Source organism: Nicotiana tabacum, chromosome 1, assembly GCF_000715075.1.
Source record: "Nicotiana tabacum cultivar K326 chromosome 1, ASM71507v2, whole genome shotgun sequence".
Lineage (NCBI taxonomy): Eukaryota > Viridiplantae > Streptophyta > Magnoliopsida > Solanales > Solanaceae > Nicotiana > Nicotiana tabacum.
Window position 1 is genome coordinate 129,878,902 of NC_134080.1, and position 10,861 is coordinate 129,889,762.

The window sequence follows — 10,861 nt, forward strand, 5'->3', positions numbered from 1 at the left end:
AGCCTCAGCTGCTCATCCTCGGAAGCCGAAGCCCTATCCTCGGGCTGATCTCGGACTGTAGGTTGTACAAGAATAATCTCGGGGACCTGCTCAACATGCACTCACTACTCAGGAGTACGGGCGGCGGGAGTTTGTGCTCTTCCCCTGGCCTGAGACGTAGCTGCAACAAGGGGAAGCAACCCTGCCTGAGCCAAAGTGGTGTACATGCTCATGAACTATGTCAGAGTCTCCTGAAGTGCTGAAGTAGTAGTAGCAGTAGGTGTATCAAGTGCCTGGACTCCGGTTAGAACTGCTGGTGGTACCTAGGCGGCAGCTCGCGTAGGTGCTCTAGCTGCACCACGTGCACGTCCTCGGCCTCTACCCCGGCCTCGGCTTCTGATGGCTGCAGTAGGGGGCATGGGTGCCTGATCATCTCGGGTAGCGCGTGTCCTCACCATCTATGCGAGAATAGAAGACAGAAGTTTAGAATTGTGATGTTAAAATCTCGCATGATAAGGAAATCAAATGAAGTGAAATTTTCCTAATAGTTACATAGCCTCTTGTAGATAAGTACAGACGTCTCCGTACCGATCAGCGAGACTCTAATAAACTGGCTTGTGATCCATGACTCCTATGAACCTAGAGCTCTGATACCAACTTGTCACGACCCGGTTCGCCCTCCATGAACCATCGTGACGGCACCTAGTCTCTACGACTAGGTAAGCTTAAAATGCGGAAGATAAACAGATTCGCGGAAGAAAACAATTTAAAATAGAAATAGAGTAATGAAATAGCGTTTAAAAGTGCCGCTAGGCATACCCAATATTTAACATTCAAAAACTAATACATATGCCCAAAACCCGGAAACCCATGAATCATAAGCTAAGGATACTACATAGTGCTCTAACTCCAGAATAGTTTAAAAACAAAGTAAATATAGAATGGTTATAACTACAAGAGAGAATAGAGAGAGACTCCTCGGTCTTTGGATGCGGCAGATATACCTCGAAGTCTCCGAAGGGTCGTCTCGCCTCAAGGATGGTAAGTCTGAGTCGAAGTACCTGGATTTGCATATGAAAAACATGCGCAAAAAGGGCATGAGTACACCACAGCAGTACTCAGTAAGTGCCAAGCCTAACCTCGGTCGGGTAGTGACGAGGAAGGTTAGGGCCCTACTGAGATTAAATAAATATAGAGATGACAGAATAAGATAAGCAGTACAATTGAGAATCTATAGTAAGAAGCTAATACAGGATAATAAGAAATGCAATAACTGAAACAGAGATAAAGACAAAACACAAGGAAGTACCACTCATAACAAGGATGATAATCGGGGATCTCTCAGTATCCTCAATATATATGCCGGGGATCTCTTGGTATCCTCAATGTATACAAGGGATCTCTTGGTATCCCGAGGATCTCTTAGTATCCTCAATATATGTTAGGGATCTCTTGGTATCCCGAGAATCTCTTGGTATCCTCAATATACGTGCTAGGGATCTCTTAGTATCCCGCACCTCAATTCAAAGTCATAAATACGTACAAGGGATCTCCCGGGATGTCATCCCGTAGTCCCAAAGTAAAACACACACAGCGGCAGCACAAGAATTCTCAATTAAGCTCAATTTCGTACCAAGTAAAATAGGTAATTCTAATTTAACATGCTTTCCATAATTCAATTAACGCAGTTTAAGCAAATAAACAGTTAAGTCAATTAGACATGATTTTTCTAAACTAACAACAGGTTTAAATTGCAAGTAAAATGAAACAGCAAAAGCAACACAATTAAAATTACTTAAAGAAAATTGAATTTTCAACAATTATCTCAAGTACGCACTCATCACCTCACGTACAGGGTATTTCAATTATCAAATGTGCCAAATCCTAAGGGGAAGGTTCCCCACACAAGGTTAGGCAAGCCACTTACCTCGAACCAGCTCAAATCAATCAGAAACCACGCTCTTGCCACGAGTACTCGACTTCAAATGGCCCGAATCTAGTCAATACAATTTCATAATATAAATAACACTTCAAGTAACTGATTCTACAAAGAAATCCTAAGCTAATACGCGAAATTAGGTAAAATGACCAAAATGCCCCTCGGCCTCACGTCTCTGAATTGGATAAAATTTACATTTCCAGAATCCTCATACTCTCACGAGTTCAGTCATACCAAAAGTACTAAAATCGGGCCTAAAAGGGTCCCTCAAATCATAACTCAAAAGTCTCTAATTAGTCAAGCCCTAACCCACAAATTACCACTGATTTTCCTTAATTTTTCATGCTTAAATTGATAAAAATTATTCCAATAACGAGTTTAGGGACCAAAGACCTTACCCCAATGAACTCCTCTGAAAATTCCTCTTGAAAAGTGCTTCCCAAGCTTCTTCCCATTTGAAAAATGGTGAAAATAACTAAATTTCGCGAAGGCAAGTATTATATGTTTCTGCCCAGTGATTTCCGCTTCTGCGGTCCCACTTCTGCGAGGACTTGATTGCATCTGCGAATTTTCACTTAAAGCCCAACTTCTGTGTCACGACCCAAACTGAAGGGCCATGACTAGCACCCGACCACACTTGCCGAGCACCAATGTACATTTCATCTAACCTTCATTATTATCTTTTAAGGCTGACGAGATCAATATAAATGGTAGACCTAGATCATGGACAACCAGCAATAAAATATGACGGCATGAACATACATAGCAGGGGATGACTAGACAATCAAGAAACTACGTATAAGGTATGAGCTACCACGCTACTATGAAAGACTATACAACAAAAACTAGCCGACAAGGCATACCAAACTATACATGAGCCGACACCTGTCTATGAGCCTCTAAAAGAACATAAGTGTTGCAACATAGCCGGAGCAGGGCCCCGACATACCCATAATGTCTATAACAAAAATTGCATACCAAGACCAAGGCAAGTCCGGAGAAGGGATCTCGCCAATCACCGCTGAACAGGACAGTCTACTGTGGTGGGGGAGCTGCACCTGCCTGTCTATCAGGACCTGCAGCACGACATGCAGCGTCCACAAATAAAAGGACGTCAGTACGAATAAAGCACTGAGTATGTAAGGCAAGGAACCATAAATACGATCAGTAATGTAAGCAAGGATAGAGAATATACAACCTGTAACATCTTAGTACCTCTGAGGGCTACTTACATGAAATGCATGATACATATGTATAAATACATAAACCTTTAAAGCATTCGCCTCTGTGGGCATCATCATCATCATATCGTACCCGGCCATAATAGGCTCGGTAGAATCGTACCCGGCCACGTGGAGCTCGGTAAAACCCAACTGATCAGTGGTTGCACAATAGGTGTCGTACCCGGCCAACTATAGCGTGGCTCGGTAAAGTAAAATAGATACATATATATAATGCATGCTCGACTCATGGAATCACATTCTAAACCTTTCGGAGTGACGTAAGGTCGGTATCCTCTATACACGTTATTAGGACTAACTCTTCACTATGAACCTTACAAGATTTAGGAAGTACGAACAACATTGATAACATAAGAATAAGAGAAGTAACATTAACATCAATCGTTCCATAAGAGGGAAAACAATGTAAGTACTGCTAGCTTCTAAGAGTAGAGTATCTTGGAAGCCCGTTCATTACATTATATACAATCGGAGTCGTGCAAAAGAAGGAAAGGGATAGCCTCACATACCTTGTATATACTGCCCCAATCTCAAGCTATGCAATTGTCAAAACTCCTTAGTCTATAATAAGAGAAACGATACTATCGTTATCATTTAAGCGTCATAACTATTATGTATCGACCACAACCTATTTTACGATGAAACGGACAGCACCTCCCCTATATATATGACCTCACACCATTCAAAACAGTCACCAAACAGCCCAAACAACATCAATAATAAGCATATTGAGCCTCCCAAAATAGTCCACACATAGCCTAATCACTCCATACATACGACGACCACCGTAGTCGTGTCAAACAACCTGGAAATGTTACGAATAACTATCAGCCCATAACCCTACATATATATGGTGTTTATCCACACCCTTCCTCCTCCAAAACTCCACAAGATATTAGTAAAATACGCAGCCCAACAACAACGCAAAACAGTCCACAAAACAATAACATTACTACCAAGCCTTTCAATATATATCTCACAAGTTCTAGCTTCAATGGCTTAGCCGCAACTTGGATAATCTTAAATACATATAGAGTAAGAGGTTCCTTACCTTTATACAGAAAGAACAACTCCAATTTGACCTTAAATTTCCATGAAATATCCCTCCAATGCTGCCACAACAACAAAAAAGCGAAACTAGCGATCAATTAATGTTTTTCGGCACTAGAATCACTTTAGAAGGCTTGAAATCACCTAGGATTGATATTAAGAACATGAGGGAGTATTTACAGAACATAAACCCTTTAAAACAACCTCCCACACGAGCTGAAACGACACAAAAATGAGCAACAAGAAGAAGAACAAGAGACTTACTAGCGCCACGGAATTCTCGACACTTGATTTGTGTTGTTTGCCCTTTTTTGGGTCTTGAATCTTGAGAGAACCTTGAGAGGATGTTCCTAGGGTTCTAAGGTCTGAAAATAGTGAAAAGAAATGACTTAAAACGGGTTGGAGGCATCCTATATAGGTCCAAATATCTTAAACCGACTTAGTGGGCCCCATAGAGAGGTGCTTGGCGCAGTCTCGCGAAAATGCGAATATCTCTCTACTCCGAGATCGTATCGATGAACGGTTTAATGCGTTGGAAACTAGACTCATAGATCTTTAATTTGGTTGGTATATCACATCGTAATTCCTTGTAAATTATGAGAAAAGATTAGAAACATTTGACCTAATGTTTAAGTAAAATTATGAACCTAAGTTGCGACAACTTTTGTCGACTTTTGTTTAATAATTCGTTTGACTTCAAGACTTATGATACGGATATTATATGATTAAAATACCTTAATAAATGACCTCTTGAGTGTTTTAAGTACCGCTAGATTACCTGAAAATACGAGTTACAACATCCTTGATTCGTTTAACTTCTAATACTGGTTAATCACTCTTATACACTCTTGTATCACTTAAGACCAATAGGATTGACTTCTTATCATCTCAAAGATAATTCCTTCTTGGATTTATGTTAACTAATATATGGCATGAACTAACACATGTGGATATGGGTTGTAACATTCTACACTTGCGGTTAACCCTTCGCAGATCCGGGGCCGCTTTTACGGTGAATCTCCCATTTCTGCGGTCCCTGCTGGCTTTCTCCCTTTTCCGCTTCTGCGTTCTCTCCGCTGCTTCTGCGGCTCCGCACATACGGAAGCCAAACCATAGGTGCAGTTATGATAGATATCAGCATCCGAAGCTGCAACTCCAAACTCCAAAATCCTTCTGTCAACCATCCGAAATCATCCCGAGGCTCCAGGGACCTCAACCAAAGGCACCAACAAGCCTAATACCACTATCCAAACTTATACCAATCCTTGAAACACCTAAAACAACATTGAAACAATGGATCAACCACGGATTCAAGTCTAAAAATTCCAAAACTCTAAAAATACGCTTTCGATCAAAAAGTCTATCAAACCTCGTCTGAATGACTTGAAATTTTGCACACACATCACATTCAACACTACGGAGCTACTCCAACTTTCGGAATTCCATTCCGACCCTCGAATCAAAATATCACTATCTAACTAGAAACTTCAAAATTTGAATTTTCGGCATTTCAATCCTAAATTATCTACGGACCTCCAAAACACAATTCAAACATGCCCCTAAGCCCGAAATCACCCAACGGAGCTAACGAAACCATCGAATTTCCATTCTGAGGATGTCTTCATACTGCTCCGACTACGATCAACTTTCCAACACTTAATCTCTCATTTAGGGACTAAGTGTCCCAAAACTCTCCGAAACTCAAAATCGAACATCCCGGTAAATTAAAATAGCATAAATAATTACGGGAAAAGCAGTTAATAGGGGATCAGGCGTAAATTCTTAAGACGACCGGCCAGGTCGTCACATGTTGTTATTGCGATTGTATTTTCTCTGTTCTTACGTGGTTATATTTTTTTTTTTCCGCATAAATTTGGCAACTTTTTAGTCTGAGAAAGCTTTGAGACGAGAAATTGGGTTCTCTCCTACTACTTTCAAGATCCACTTTTACTCTATTCAAGATAACCTCATAACTCGAAGTTAGTTTTATAATCTATTTTATCACACTATGGTTTGAGTTTGAGCCTGTGTTGTGCTGATTTGGGTTTTAAGAATTTTGACCTAAGGTTTTAAATGGGGAATTTTAGTTTTAGATAAGGTATTTTCAGATGGAGTAATATTTGTTCTAATTACACATTGCCTGATTGGTTTTAGGAAACTTTGTCTATGGACTGGTTCAACCGAAATGTAATAGAAAATTTATCTGAAATTTGCTAATTGTTAGTTTGTTTAGCATTTTACAGCTGGATAACATTTGTATGATGCTTCACATTTTTGTACTATTATCTGATTTGCTTAGTTGACATGGTGAGTTCACAAAAATTCTATGCCGATTCTAAATTTTTAGGTTCAAGTTGATTGAAGAAATTCAAGATAATCTCATATTCTAGACCTTAGTCTTATTGGTTTTTTTGTTTCTATTTCGGACGGTACCTGTTATTGTATAGTTTTGGGTGTTTATTAGTTTGATGTTAGGAGTTTAAAAGTATAGCAGTGTCAATCAATATGATGGAAGTGGATACGAAAATGAAAAGGCTGATAAGGTATTTACTTGAATTATCCATTAATTTGATTCTTATTGACTTAATTGAAAGGACAAGGATTGCCATAATAGCTAAAGGAATCAGTTTTGCAGTTTTAGTTTTTGATATTTTGGTATTAATTTGTGAAACTTTCAAATGGATATATTCTGTTGTTTATTTGCATAATTTGCTTAAATTCAATCCATTTTTAAGTGTTAGAATCTTAAAACACATCTTCAATTTCAATTGCTCTTTTTCTTTAAGCCCTTTTTAATCTACTTTTCATACTGTTCTACTGTATTATTTTCCTTTAATGTTTTGATGGTCAAATTAAGAGATCTGGACAACCAAAGTCAACACCTCCTACACTTTATTTTTGCAGCTCTCGGTTTACAAATTTCTGAATATGTCTGGTTTATTGAGGATGCTATCAATATGCTAAATCTTTTTTGGCAAGCTTCAGATTTAGTAATGATTGTAGTTACTTCTGTAGCTCAATATTAACTTCATTGTTCTTATTTCTTAGAGTTTCATGTATTTCACCAAGTTCTACCGAGTAGTATTTACAGAGTATTGGGTTAATGTAGTTTCACAAGGCCAAACTTGGACGTTTTGATCTGGTTATTTTGACATAGAGAATTTTACAGAAGTGATATCATTTGTGAACCTGGATTGCACTTGGTTGTACCAGTGTTAACTTTTTTTCCATTCTGCATCACCATTTGATTTCTTTGGTATGTTAGTTATTATAGATATTTTAATTATTATAATCCTTCCACTTTTAATTAGGTAATTCATTTATTTATTTTTTAAAATAGATATGATGAATAAAATTTAGTTGAATATTCGAAATAGAGTCGACCAAAGGTATAGAGATGGAGTAGACAACTTTCTTAATTGGGCATTCAGTCAACCAACGGTGAACACTATGATTCGGTGTCCTTGTAAAGGGTGTATGAATACCGTGTTCAAGCTAAGGGCTGGTGTAAGGGGAGATTTATTGAGGAAGGATTTCTGGGATTCTTATAAAGTGTGGGATTTGCATGGAGAAGTGTTAGTTAGAGCTGAAACTTCTAATACTGCAATTAGTGATGAAGCGGAAGATGATAGCATTGAAGAGGATAATATTACTGAAATAATTCACGATACTTGTGGATATACGAATGTGGAGGATAATAATAATAATCATTGAGAGAACAATGAAAAACCAAATATACATGCAATAAAGTTCTACAAATTATTAGAAGATGCTGAGACAGAACTTTATCCTGGTTGTAAAAAAGCCTCGAAGTTGTCTTTTGTTGTTAAACTACTTCACTTGAAGTGTCTTAACCATTGGAGTAACAAATCAATGGATGCATTATTGATCTTCTTTAAAGAAGTTCTTCCCGATGGGTCATTTGTGCCTAATTCTTTCTATGAAGCAAAGAAAGTTCTTTGTGACCTCGGCTTGGGGTACACCAAAATAGATGCATGTCGGAATGATTGTATTTTATATTGGCGTGATTATGCCGATGTCCAAGCATGTCCTAAGTGTGGTAAGTCTAGATGGAAGTATGAAGAACACAGAGGCAAGAAAGTAGCTCATAAAATCTTATGGCATTTTCCAATCAAACCAAGGCTTTAAAAATTGTACATGGTAAGAGAAACAGCTAAAAAGATGAGGTGGCACAAGGAGGGAAATATTGATGATGGTGTCTTGTGACATCCGTCTGACTCAATAACATAGAAATCCTTTGATGCATGACATCCTACCTTTTCAGCTAAATTAAGAAATGTTCGATTAGGTTTGGCGAGTGACGGGTGGAACCTTATGGGAACATGAGTTCTAATCATAGCATTTGGCCAGTCGTACTAGCTACGTATAACTTGCCACCATGGGATTGCATGAAAAATCTATATTTCATGATGATGCTTCTTATTCTAGGCCCTAAGTGTCCAGGCAATAATATCTGAATATTGACTACAACCAATGATTGAAGAGTTGAAAGAATTATGGGACGGGGTGGAGACTTATGATGCACACTCAAAATCTAATTTTTTTGATGCATGTAGCTATCATGTGGATGATCAATGACTTTCCTGCATATGAAAATCTTTTAGGATGGTCAACCAAAGGCAAGCTTGCATTTCTTTGTTGCCATAAAGATATACAATCGACTTCCTTGTGTAGTAAGTTGTGTTATATGGGTCATCGTCACATCCATGGCGGAGAAATACCCTTTAACAGGTGATGAAGCACTTCTGCAATTACAAGCTTTAGGTAATGTGACTTTTGGTAAAGGACAAAAGAGAAAGCGTGATGTTCATAACAATGCTTACAATTGGAAGAAGAAAAGTATCTTTTTCCAATTACCTTATTGGAAGAGTCTTATGTTAAAACATAACCTTAATGTGATGCACATCGAAAAAAATGTGTTCAATAATATTATATCAACTATCATGAATATGGTTGGAAAGACAAAAGACACATTGAAAAGTAGATATGACTTGATGGATCTTGGAATCAGGCAAAAGTTGCATCCTATTGAGGATGGGAATAATATTTTATTACCGGCAGCATGTTATGCATTGTCCGCGGAAGAGAAGCTGAAGGTATGCAGTTTCTTAGCTAATCTGAAGGTTCCTGATGCTTTTTTATCAAACATTTCAAGGTGTGTCAACGTACAGGAGAAAAAGATACATGGATTGAAATGTCACGATCATCATGTATTGTTGCAAGACATTTTTCCAGTAGCTATGCGTGGTTTGCTACCCAAGGAAGTGTGTGATCCAATTATAGCCTTAGGAAAGTTTTTCAAGAATATATACTCTAAATGCTTGACGATTGAAGATCTTGATATCCTAGAGGCAGAAATTCCTGTTATTTTGACCGAACTTCAACTTGTTTTACCTCCGACTTTCTTTGATGTCATGGTTCATTTGCCAATTCACTTGCCAAGTGAGGCAAAGCTTGGAAGACCAGCTCAATATCGGAATATGTATCCTATTGAGAGGTAATTTATTGTCTAATAATTTTGATGCTATAGTTTTAGAATGACACACATTATATTAATAAGTCATTTTATATAGGTATCTGTGAATACTTAAGTCATATGTTCGCAACAAAAATCATCCAGAAGGTTATTTGGCAGAGGAAAGCCTCACATTTTGCTCAAGATACTTGAAGAATATCTCAACAAAGTTCAATAAACCAACTAGGAATGACGATGGATCTACGTCAAATGATGAGATGTTTATCTTTAAGAAAGTGGGCAAACAAAAGGTGGCTCAGAAGGCATCATGCTATCTCATGATGAGTTTAAACAAGCATGTATGTATGTGCTTCAAAATTGTGAAGAGGTTTCGAATTTCATGGAGTAAGTCTCGTATTAACTCCAAGATAGTTTCACATTTAGATAATTTGAATCCGATTTATCTTAGCTAACTTAAAATGTAGGGAATATACAAGAGAGATCAAAAGCCAAAGTTCAATGAGAGCTCATAAAAATAGGTTTCTTGATTGGTTTCGCGTACGTGTAGGTGTCTACTCAAATGATAACAATATTAGTTTATTTATCCCATCATGTTATTGGTCATAACACTGTTGTTCATCTTTGTAGATATCTATACTATCTACATAAGGACGCACAAATGATAAGCTCATAAGCTTAGCTATCGGTCCTGGACCATTAGTACATCGATATTCAACATTTGTGGTGAATGGATTTAGATTCCATACAAAAAAGCTTGCATTGAGAAGAAAAACGCAAAATGTGGTGTTCTTGTGAGAGGAGATAATTCAGACTCTAATAAGGAGTATTATGGTGTATTAGAGGACATTTATGGGTTATCTTATGTGGGAAACAGAAAAGTTTACTTATTCAAGTGTCATTGGTGGGATGTGGCTCGCTTAGGAAGAGGATATAAGATTGACAAATATGGCTTCACAAGTGTGAATACTCGGTGTGCATTGAATACAGATAAGCCATTTGTGTTGGCATCTCATTCAGAACAAGTCTTTTACTTAGGCGATATGATTGATAATGATTGGCTTGTTGTTGTGAAGACAAATTCTCGTGACCTTTTCATAATGCCTGATAATGATGATAATTGTATAGATATTGAAGATGAAGAATTACTGAATGAAG